The sequence below is a fragment of the Temnothorax americanus genome, unplaced genomic scaffold (assembly GCF_048541705.1).
Source record: "Temnothorax americanus isolate GAGA-0224 unplaced genomic scaffold, ASM4854170v1 Scaffold4, whole genome shotgun sequence".
Lineage (NCBI taxonomy): Eukaryota > Metazoa > Arthropoda > Insecta > Hymenoptera > Formicidae > Temnothorax > Temnothorax americanus.
In genome coordinates this window covers 6,374,204-6,384,305 of record NW_027509547.1, presented here as the reverse complement: position 1 = coordinate 6,384,305, position 10,102 = coordinate 6,374,204, and the positions used below count along the sequence as shown (strand labels likewise).

At 35.3% G+C, this 10,102-nt stretch overlaps 1 long non-coding RNA gene across 3 annotated transcripts in view; it reads left to right on the top strand.

The window, feature by feature from the left end:
- LOC143902579 (uncharacterized) overlaps positions 1-10,102 on the top strand; it is an 82,395-nt gene that overhangs the window by 47,900 nt on the left and 24,393 nt on the right. The window lies entirely within an intron of this gene.

The window sequence follows — 10,102 nt, the reverse complement described above, 5'->3', positions numbered from 1 at the left end:
TATACCGAATACAAAATTTTTATAAAGTATAAGATATAGCAGACACAAAATTAGATTTTAGAGAACACTTTCCACTTTAGCTTTATTACTTAGTTTGTGTAGGAGTGAAGAATGGGCGGATATTGACATAAAATTTCAAAGCCTTAACCTACTCCGGTAGAGTGTTTGCAGGAGAACGTCAAAAGTCAGCGTATGGAGCATCAAGCTTATCTTAGACCTTAATAGAAATACAACTTACAACTTACAATACGGATCTACAGATGTTTCCTATATATGCGGTACATTTCAAGTTACAAAATTTTGTACCAATTTTTATAGTGATCTATAGATCGTCATAGAATGGGCTTAATGATAGAGAGAGAGCTGCTCCGCTTCGGCCAGAGCTCGCAAGGCGAGCGAAAGAAGTGAGAGGCGAACGGAGGTGTATGCGTGTTACTCGTTCTTATGCAACTTCTGATTGGAATCGTGGGTCAGTCAGTTCGTCGACTCTTACGGAAATATGCGCCGACTGCGCGATCCTCTCGCCCGCAGGAAGGAACGAAGCGCCGGGATTAGGAAACGCATCAGCTATCAGAGCCGCGTCTGGAACATATCGTTGGTTCTTCTCGTGACCCGTACGCTGTTCTCAGGATGTTGCATCCGACAGTACTTCTGAAGAATGGAAGATGATTTTGTCGGGAGAAATACGCCTAACTTCGCGGAATTTTCGCAACTTTCCGCGAACATCGATTTTTTTCTCTTGATTTCGAATGTTCGAGACAAACTTGATATGATAGAAAATGACTACTGTTATTCGTAGTAAATTTAACAGTATCTTGTATTACACTTGTTCCTGGTAAATTTTTTGCAAAATATTATTTTTTATTTTTCTTATTCGTAGCTGAATCCAGGTTTTTTTATGCTATACCTATTAAAATTTCAAAATAATTAGCCATAGTGTTATTAAAATTAATGCAGTAATTTGAAAGAGAGGTTTAGAATTTTTAAACATAAAAATTGAAAGTTTTTAATTTCATAATTTTCAGACTTGACACTTTAACAAATCAGGTAATATAAATTCTCAAAATCTAAAAATTACAACTAAATGCTAGCATTTTAGTCCTAGTAGTTACGTTCTAAACAATAAAAAAAGTGTGGAATTTTTTGTTCTGTAAAATTTTCATCGGGGATTTATTTTATTATATATAATTGTTCAAAACACATATATTTTTGTCAATTCCGTGCAAGAATTTTCTCCTAAGAAACGTATTCTTTTAATAGCGAGAAATAAGGACGAGTAAGATTTGGAATAAGACGAATCTGTGGAAGGACGAGGCAAGTCTTCGAATTGAATGCCCGGATATACGGGGTGCTGATGATTGCATGCCCCCAACATTCGCACGGCCTCACAGACGTCGGACATTTCATACTGTCCTGCATAGAATGATAAAAAATTCATCTTACGAGCAAATTAATGACCTGGCAAATAGATCTTTATTAGGTGTACGCTGCACAGCCTATTCTTTTGCAATGAATAATGTAAAATAATCTTGATATACTCTTGATAGGCTTGATATGTTCACACAATTTAATATAACAAAAAACCAAATATTTAAAATATACTTGTGAACTTCTAACCAAAAAACTTAGGCATGTACAGATGTGTATATATATACAAATTTCTTATGGTAATTATTTAATTTGGAATCCACGATATTATGATATTTTTGAAATAACCATCTTAAGATTGTTAATATTTTTTTTATTCTCGTTACGAAACAATCTGTATATAATTTCAATTTTTGTAGATGTCTTTTGATCAGATGCTTTTCTAAGACAACACTTAAATGGTGGTTTAATCTTGTACGCAAGGACGTTTGACGTTCCTTTTCAATTCGTTCGGTGCCTCTTATTGATTGGCTCACTTGACCGGTGTTCTGCGGGTGCGTAAAGTAAGCAAATAGCCATTGAAACGAGGGTGAAAGCGAGAGAAATTCACGACTCGTCTTATTGAATCTATTGTCGCAAATAAGAGCACTTGGAGCATCTTTACACCGCGTCATTGTTCCCGAAAGTGGACGTTAATCAATTTGCGTAATGTTGTCGTGAACAACCTTGGAACACAGCTACAAGCCTATGCTGATTGGAAAAACATAATTTCTCCTTGTCGTAGAAAGTATTCATATTTACCGGTAATGTTAGCCGTGAAAGAGTAAAATATGTCTAGTCACTATATTGGTTCTATCGTATCCGCGCGCGCGTGCGTGTGCGTGTGTGTGTGTGTGTGTGTGTGTGTGTGTGTGTGTGTGTGTGTGTGTGTGTGTGTGTGTGTGTGTGTGTGTGTGTGTGTGTGTGTGTGTGTGTGTGTGTGTGTGTGTGTGTGTGTGTGTGTGTGTGTGTGTGTGTGTGTGTGTGTGTGTGTGTGTGTGTGTGTGTGTGTGTGTGTGTGTGTGTGTGTGTGTGTGTGTGTGTGTGTGTGTGTGTGTGTGTGTGTGTGTGTGTGTGTGTGTGTGTGTGTGTGTGTGTGTGTGTGTGTGTGTGTGTGTGTGTGTGTGTGTGTGTGTGTGTGTGTGTGTGTGTGTGTGTGTGTGTGTGTGTGTGTGTGTGTGTTTGTGATTATCGAAAAAGAGTTAATAAAGAAACTAAACTTTTTTTTTCTTGATAGCCGGAAGCAGATTAGCAGGCAGAAAAAGAGAAAGAGAAACGTGATCAGATAGACCTCGCAAATATTATAACTATTATTAATTTGAAAATAATAATCGAACCATTCCAATGTAGATAACTATTTAATGAATGTTTAAATGAAAATATACAGTATACAGACACAGTCGCAACTAGATCTCCATGGACGATATCTAATATGTTACTTACTTTCATGAATTTATTTAACCTGTTCTGATCTATATATAAAAATGTCACAAACAAGTGGCATAAACATCTTTATCTTAATTCAAGTTTAAAACTTAAAGACTTTCACATATGTTAAATAAATCTCAATATATATATTGAGTACCACAAAGGTACTTTCATGGATTCATTTAGTAAGTCCCGTAAAAGCAACATTATATAATATTTATACATTATGTACAAATAAAACTGTATATATAATGTTGCTTTTACGGGACTTACTAAATGAATCCATGAAAGTACCTTCGTGCAGACACTCGCGGTACACAGCTATTCTCACCTATTTAGACCTTCGCTTTTCCTTTCACTGGCACTGTTGCGATTTGTAAAAAAATTAGCACCAGCTAGCCTGTGCAAGACTTTCCGTGCGTGTATTTGTCATAAGCTTTTCGCGAAACGCGGCATTATACGAAGGTCCCGGCTATCTCGTGAAATGTCGGCAGAGATGTAATCAGAATCTTCATAAAATGCCACAAGGTAAATTCATGAAATATACTATAAGAAGACATTACCGTAATTTGCGCAATGATTGGCGTTGCTGCGAAAACAATTTCGCACAAAAAGTTTCTCTCATCTGTCTACTTGACGAGCACAATAAACGACAGTATAGGTATTCTCCAAACGACTAATCAGGATTATCCTTGAATCTATTGTAAAATATCTTATATAGTGTGTAAAATGCACGGCCTGTTTGCGTAAAATATTTTCTTTATATAAAGAAGTAATTTTTTTTTCTAAAAATCGCCGGCGTAGTAGGCGTTTTCTCGCTTGAGGCTTGAGCAATTGGTCAAATGAATTTTTATTCGGCAAAAACTAGTTCAGAGACGCGGGGGAGTCCTAGAAAAGTGAGATTGTCACGAGCGACACTAATTGATAGCGGAGACAATAAGGTTTTGTCCCGTCGCCTCGTGTCTCAGGAATCGCCGCAGGTGAAAACGACCCGCCCGTGAAGCAAAATGCATTCCTACTTCGTGGCTATCCCCCTCATCACGCGCTTCTCCTATGCAATTATCTTAATAATCTGCCGCCGCGCGCCGTATCACCGCGCGTTTCCACCGTCTCTCAAGCGTCCTTTTCCTTCGTCCCGCAGTCACGACGACGGATATTGTGGCGGCTCAATTTGCAGTGATTTGACTCCGTTTGCTTCTTGCAAAAGGATTACGTGGACGGAGAATGTCTCTCCAGCCGATTTGATTATCGCGCGATGATATCTCATAATTTGCAAGTAGCGAAATAACTGCAGATAAATATAATCCATTTTAATGACGATCAAATTGAAAGCCGCATGTATATCTTAACGAGGCTAATTTTGTTTAATTGAAAAATGTATATAATCGTGGTATTATTATCTGCTAAATAATAATAAAGTTACAAAGTGACATTACAATGTAGAAATTTATAGAGATAATATAGCGTTATTTGCGTTACACAAAAATGTTACCTGCAATTATATTACGTAGATTTTAGCATAATAGTGTTAATAGCTCGCAATTAAAGTACATTTTTATAAAACAGGATTAAATTAACGTACTTGCTCCAAACGGGAAGTTAGTCGAGTACAAAAAAATAATTTTTTTTCTTATTACTATTTAGTTATTATTATATTTTATTTATCACTATGTATAGATGTATATATAAATAGTATTAATCGTTATTTATATTACATTATTATAAGTTTTGTAAGGGGGTAAAACGCTCCGAGAGTTCGCAAGTTCATTAGCAATTATCTTAAAGCAATGACATTACATTATTCACGGCATTACACAGCATAATGTCCTAATTATCTCGGTATGATACAATTCCGCACAGAATTGCGAAATTTTGCGTGTATTATGCAAAATAATTTACTCGGCAAAAAAACTTTGCGTGTCTTCTTTATCTCGAAACAATATTAACGAATGTAATTTCCCTCAGTGATTTACGCTGCTTGATTTTGACGACACAGCTTCGCGAATTGCATGATTAGATTAATTACAGTGCCATGACATCGTAATATCATCAGAACTCCTTTCCCCGTTTAAATCGCGTCACCTTCCTTCGGCATCGGATAAAATGCAATCGCGTTTTGTGCACCGCACTCAACGGTCTGACAGCAAAATGGAGGAGTCGGATGGTAGCCGAAAGTTTTAATTTGAAATTGATTTCTTTCCGATGCAGTAACCGAGTTCACTCATTCTATAGAACGTTATACAAAATGTGGGAAGCTAGAAATGGGCATAAAGGTCAATATTCAATTTATTGATATATATATCTATTATATCAATATATATATATATATATATATATATTGATATATAGATATTATATATATATATATATATATAAGCTATATATAATATATAATATATATCAATATTTTTTATCGGTTCGATATTTAGTCCACTATAAAAAATTAATATTTCTTCTGTACATATTATTTTGGTATATAGAATTAAACGTTATTACGTAGTATTCATTTTTGTTTTATATTATATGTATGTATATATACGCAGGTTCTGCCTACGTAATAATATGAATTTATCTGTGCAACTATTTATTTATTTTTATATCATACATTTATAATGACTCTTCCATGTAACGTTTAAGTATTATCTTATTATGGTCTTTAATGGGCTTATTATTTCAACCGTAGAACAGAGAAAGAGAAAGCCGCGAGAGAGAAGCATGTAAATGCATGCGTCACGCCGCGCGAAAAAGGTGAATGCGAGAGCTCCGATGACGGATGAGCAATGAACTTGACCGGAAGTGGGTCAGGGTGAATCTTCTCTGAGCACGGTGACTTATCCTCATCCGCATGACTTTTGAAGCGCGACAGATCATTTAGCAATTCCTCAAACGAATATATATATAGTACTTTGATCAGATTGGATTTAATCTTTTTTCTTTCTTTTTGGCAAACGTCTTTCTAGTCTAGAATACGGGTCGCCTCATGGATCTTCATGACATTTAATTATTACGCACAATTTGTGCCGTAAAATTAAAATAATTTATAGGAAATATGTCGGCACAAAATATTATTACATTGAAATTTGCAATGTAATAATATTGCAAATTTTAGTATGGTAATTTTGTGCAAAATTGTAAAGGAAAATAAACTTTAAGAAGAAAAAGAACGGATATGTATCGTAACGCTTTGACATTAATCATATATCTATATTTTAAGTATATATTCTGGATGTAAGAAGCGTATTGTCTGAATTCAGAATTGTATCTTTTTTATTATATCTGCAACAGGGAGAAAATATCATAGAAAAATGACATGTTTTCTATGAATATATTATTTCTATGATGTATTAGGTCACAGTATTAAGCTAACGGGGTATGTATCGGTATAATATATATATAGAAACTACTACTTTTAGAAACTCGCCTACGTAACTCGGGACAATAGATGGACGTTAAAATTGAAGTACCGTAATCGCGTTAAATGTGGCCTTATTATATTGATAGCGCGAAAGTTTCCGCTGATTTTGCGCGGAGATGGCACGTGATACAATTCAATCTTCTTATTTATGCGGAGCAAATTTAGTACCAGCTTGCGTAACAGCTGAGAGTCACGTTGTACGTCAGTTTTCATCTTCCGATGTAACGCGAATTAGACGATAATACGTAACAATCTAACCGGTTTAAGAGTCGTCGAATCGCGACGCAAACAAGTCGATGTTCCGCGCACGCGGCGCTTTCTCCCACAGGGATTTCTGTCCTTAAATAAATGAAGAAGTGAACTTGGCGATTAAACTTGCGGGGGAGGACAGCTTTCTTCGCCGCTTAATTAATGATGCGCGACAGTCGAGGAAGAATTCGCGAGGAGAAATAAAAAGTTCGTGAAGGATTACTAAATCGGAAGACCGCGGACAGAATTCCAGACGCGATTTGGTTGTGCGTTATAAAATCACTTTCAGGCACGTCGCGATGGAACAGGTAATCGCATGCTATCAGCGTGCAGTGAATATCAATAATTTTCCTCTCGAGGAGTCCATTAAAGAGGCTATTAAAGAGTCTATCAAGAAATCTGTCTCGATCCTTTCACAAAGTTTACTCTGATAATTTCTTTTAATAGGATATAAGTATTATACATCTCTCTTTAAAAGTCAGGAGTTTAATCGATAAAAGATAACTTTTTCACTGTTTTATTGTTGAAAGTATGAAATTATGACATTCCCATTAGCTTTCACGTTCAAGAAACATATGAAATATGTGACCTTTCTTTCTCTTTCTCTCTTTTATTTCTCCAACGTCCAAGTGGAATCTACAAACGTGCGCGTGCTTTACCACATTTTTTAGGTAAAATTTTTATATTACGTGGAAACGTGGTATAGTCTCCATGGTGCTTATGATAATAACTTCCATTTATCCACGTAATTTGTGTTGAAACGCATATAAATTAGGCATTTTCTCGGGCATTTTCTAGGTCGAAGTCTCTCTGAATTCGCCGCGCAGCCTACTTTCAGATGGGCGCACAAATTCGCGGACAACGCCTATCGCGATCGTATCGATGTAATACATCAGCGTCTTAACTTTTACTGGAAAGGGTGCAGCCGCAATCGATTGCACACGGAACTAGCAAATCCATTGTTGCGCGACCTTTAGAACCAATCAAGAGAGTTCGCTTTTTCCTTCCTTACGGATTTTCTCACGGATTAAAGTCATTGGTATTGATATTTTATCCCATATGTAATTGGAGCTTTCTCTCTTACGTAGCAATACAAGTAAATGTGTAAAATGCGATATCAAACGTGTCAAATTTTCTACTTCGTTAGATTATACTTTGAAAATTAGACGCATTATATTTAGGGGCACAATATTAAAAATATAACTCTCTCTTTTTTAAATTAACTTTTATTAAGCGAAGAAATAAAAAGGAAAAATTTTTCTACTTTATTCCGTGCTTTTTATTCTAAACAATCTAAAAATTTACTGCCATTGCGTATAGTGTAGCCGCGTAGCGTATACAATTAAATTGAAATTTAAAAATGAGTGAAAACTGCAAACTCATCTACACGAATTCTTTTGTTATCCATATTTTCTCTAGCATAAAAAAATGATAGTTAGTCCAAAAAACTGGTTTCCACTTATCCCATGCAGCACCATAGCTTAAAAATTAATTATTACAGTAACTGTGTCACCAAAAGAAAGCAGGGCACACATTTTACGAAAGTAAACATAAATATTTAACACGTTTTAATTCTTCTATAATAATATGCAATGTATTTGCATTTACTGCAATTTATTAATTCCTACAGTTTAATAATACGAATTCTTAATAGCAATAAAAATCAGGACAGAGTATAATATATCAATGGTATACATATACATATAATAAAATATATAATTGTAATTTAGTTATCTCGAATATCTCGTTTTTGAAAACACAAGATTTATCAAATAATTACTTAAAAAATACGAATACACGTTTTATTATGACGCTCCACGGAAGTATATTATATCATCTGTAAATGATACCATATACCTAAATGTTTAAAGAACCGGAAAATGAGTATTTCGTGAAATGTCAATTTGCTTCAGTTAACATATGATGCTTCTCGCCGGTCGCGATTACTAAATGTAATACCGCAAAGATTATATAGCGTGAATGTTGCGTAGTCAACCTGCTACAAGGAGGGTAACTGCTTAGCGTTGCATTATCCAAAGAGGAAGTACGGTTAAAATCTGTAAAATTGTTACATTTCCCTGCGAAAACTTTTACAGTGACTCACGCACGGCTCATTTCGCCTTCTTCCAACTCGCCTCGGCTATCGACAGCCAACATTTAACGCGTTTGAAATTATCGGTTTCGCCGGAAATTCGCAATAAATTGTTAACGCCGTCCGATATGATGAAACGTGACAATGGATTTCACGAGAGCCAAACGTTTTGTGAAATAACAAGAATAATTAATACGGTCGACACAGTTGGGTCAGGGGTTGACTGTTCTCAAAATAAACTTCCGATGGTGAAATTTGTTCTGACAGATGGACTATTATTGTTTGTTCATTACGGGCGTTTTCTTGCGAGTTTGAGTATCAAAATGCAACATTCATTAAGGCCACGGCCAAAGATGAAAGTCTTCTAATTGTTTCCGCGAGAAGTTCTCAAACGCCCGTTGTCGATTCGATCACCGTTACGTTGCAGGCGGTCCATCCGTGTGGTAAAGTATATATAAATATGAATAACTGTGAGAAGAGAGAGTCGCAATGTGAGGAGTCTTACTTTCACATTCGAATTTCTGACCACTCCGGTCCACGATCCACATTTCAATGGACCATGGAACACTTTTTACGACTTTTTCCCATAATTGTAAAGTTTGAGAAAGCACACACACATCTACTTATAACATAAAATAGGACCATATTTCTATTGTAGTGAATCGCAAAAGGAATTTTAAGCTTGAATACAATGAATCATTATCTATCTTTTATTTTGGAAGATAATTATCAGTTTTAGGATCTATTTAGTAAATATATATTACTTCGAATCTCATATTAGATTTTACTTAAAATCTTATATTATAGATTTTATTATTGATCTAATTATATTTGAGTAATGGTTAGCAATATAAAAGGGATATTGAGAATAAAGGGAAAGAAATATAAGAAACAGATTAAGAGAAATGAGCGATTATCATTTTATTGATTATTAACTGCATGCATCAGGCTCTTCAGATCTTTTTTAACTTTCTTTTTAATTTATGTAAATTGAAGTGAATAGGTTAATCGCGCTACTATCTCGAAGCTTTTCATAATTATTAAGTTGCTGCTGTTCCACCATTTCCGTCCATATTTCTATTCATTTAATACAACGTTCGTTCGCTTCTCCAATAGGTGGTTTGATTTACGAGTAACGACTAGATGCGCAGACCGGAATAGGTTTTGTATTCCGTTTTTTCACCAGAGACTGAATCCATTGACCCGGACTGCTGAAATTTTCACGCGGACGCTCCACTGGAAAGTTACGCACTAATAATGGTTATAGCCGGTTCATCCAGTTTTCACGATTCTACTTGACAGATCCAGATCGAGTATGTGTATCGAGATAAACGGCGAACCTTTCTACGTGATCATCTGTCTCAGACTTAATGGTTCTCGAAACTTTCATCGACAGCAATAATCATTTTATTTCAACGCTTGCAATCAATAACTTGACAGCTAAATTTTAGAACAAATTTTAAAAAATTTTACAAAATCTATTATATGTTCCTATTTTGTTTGATATTTTG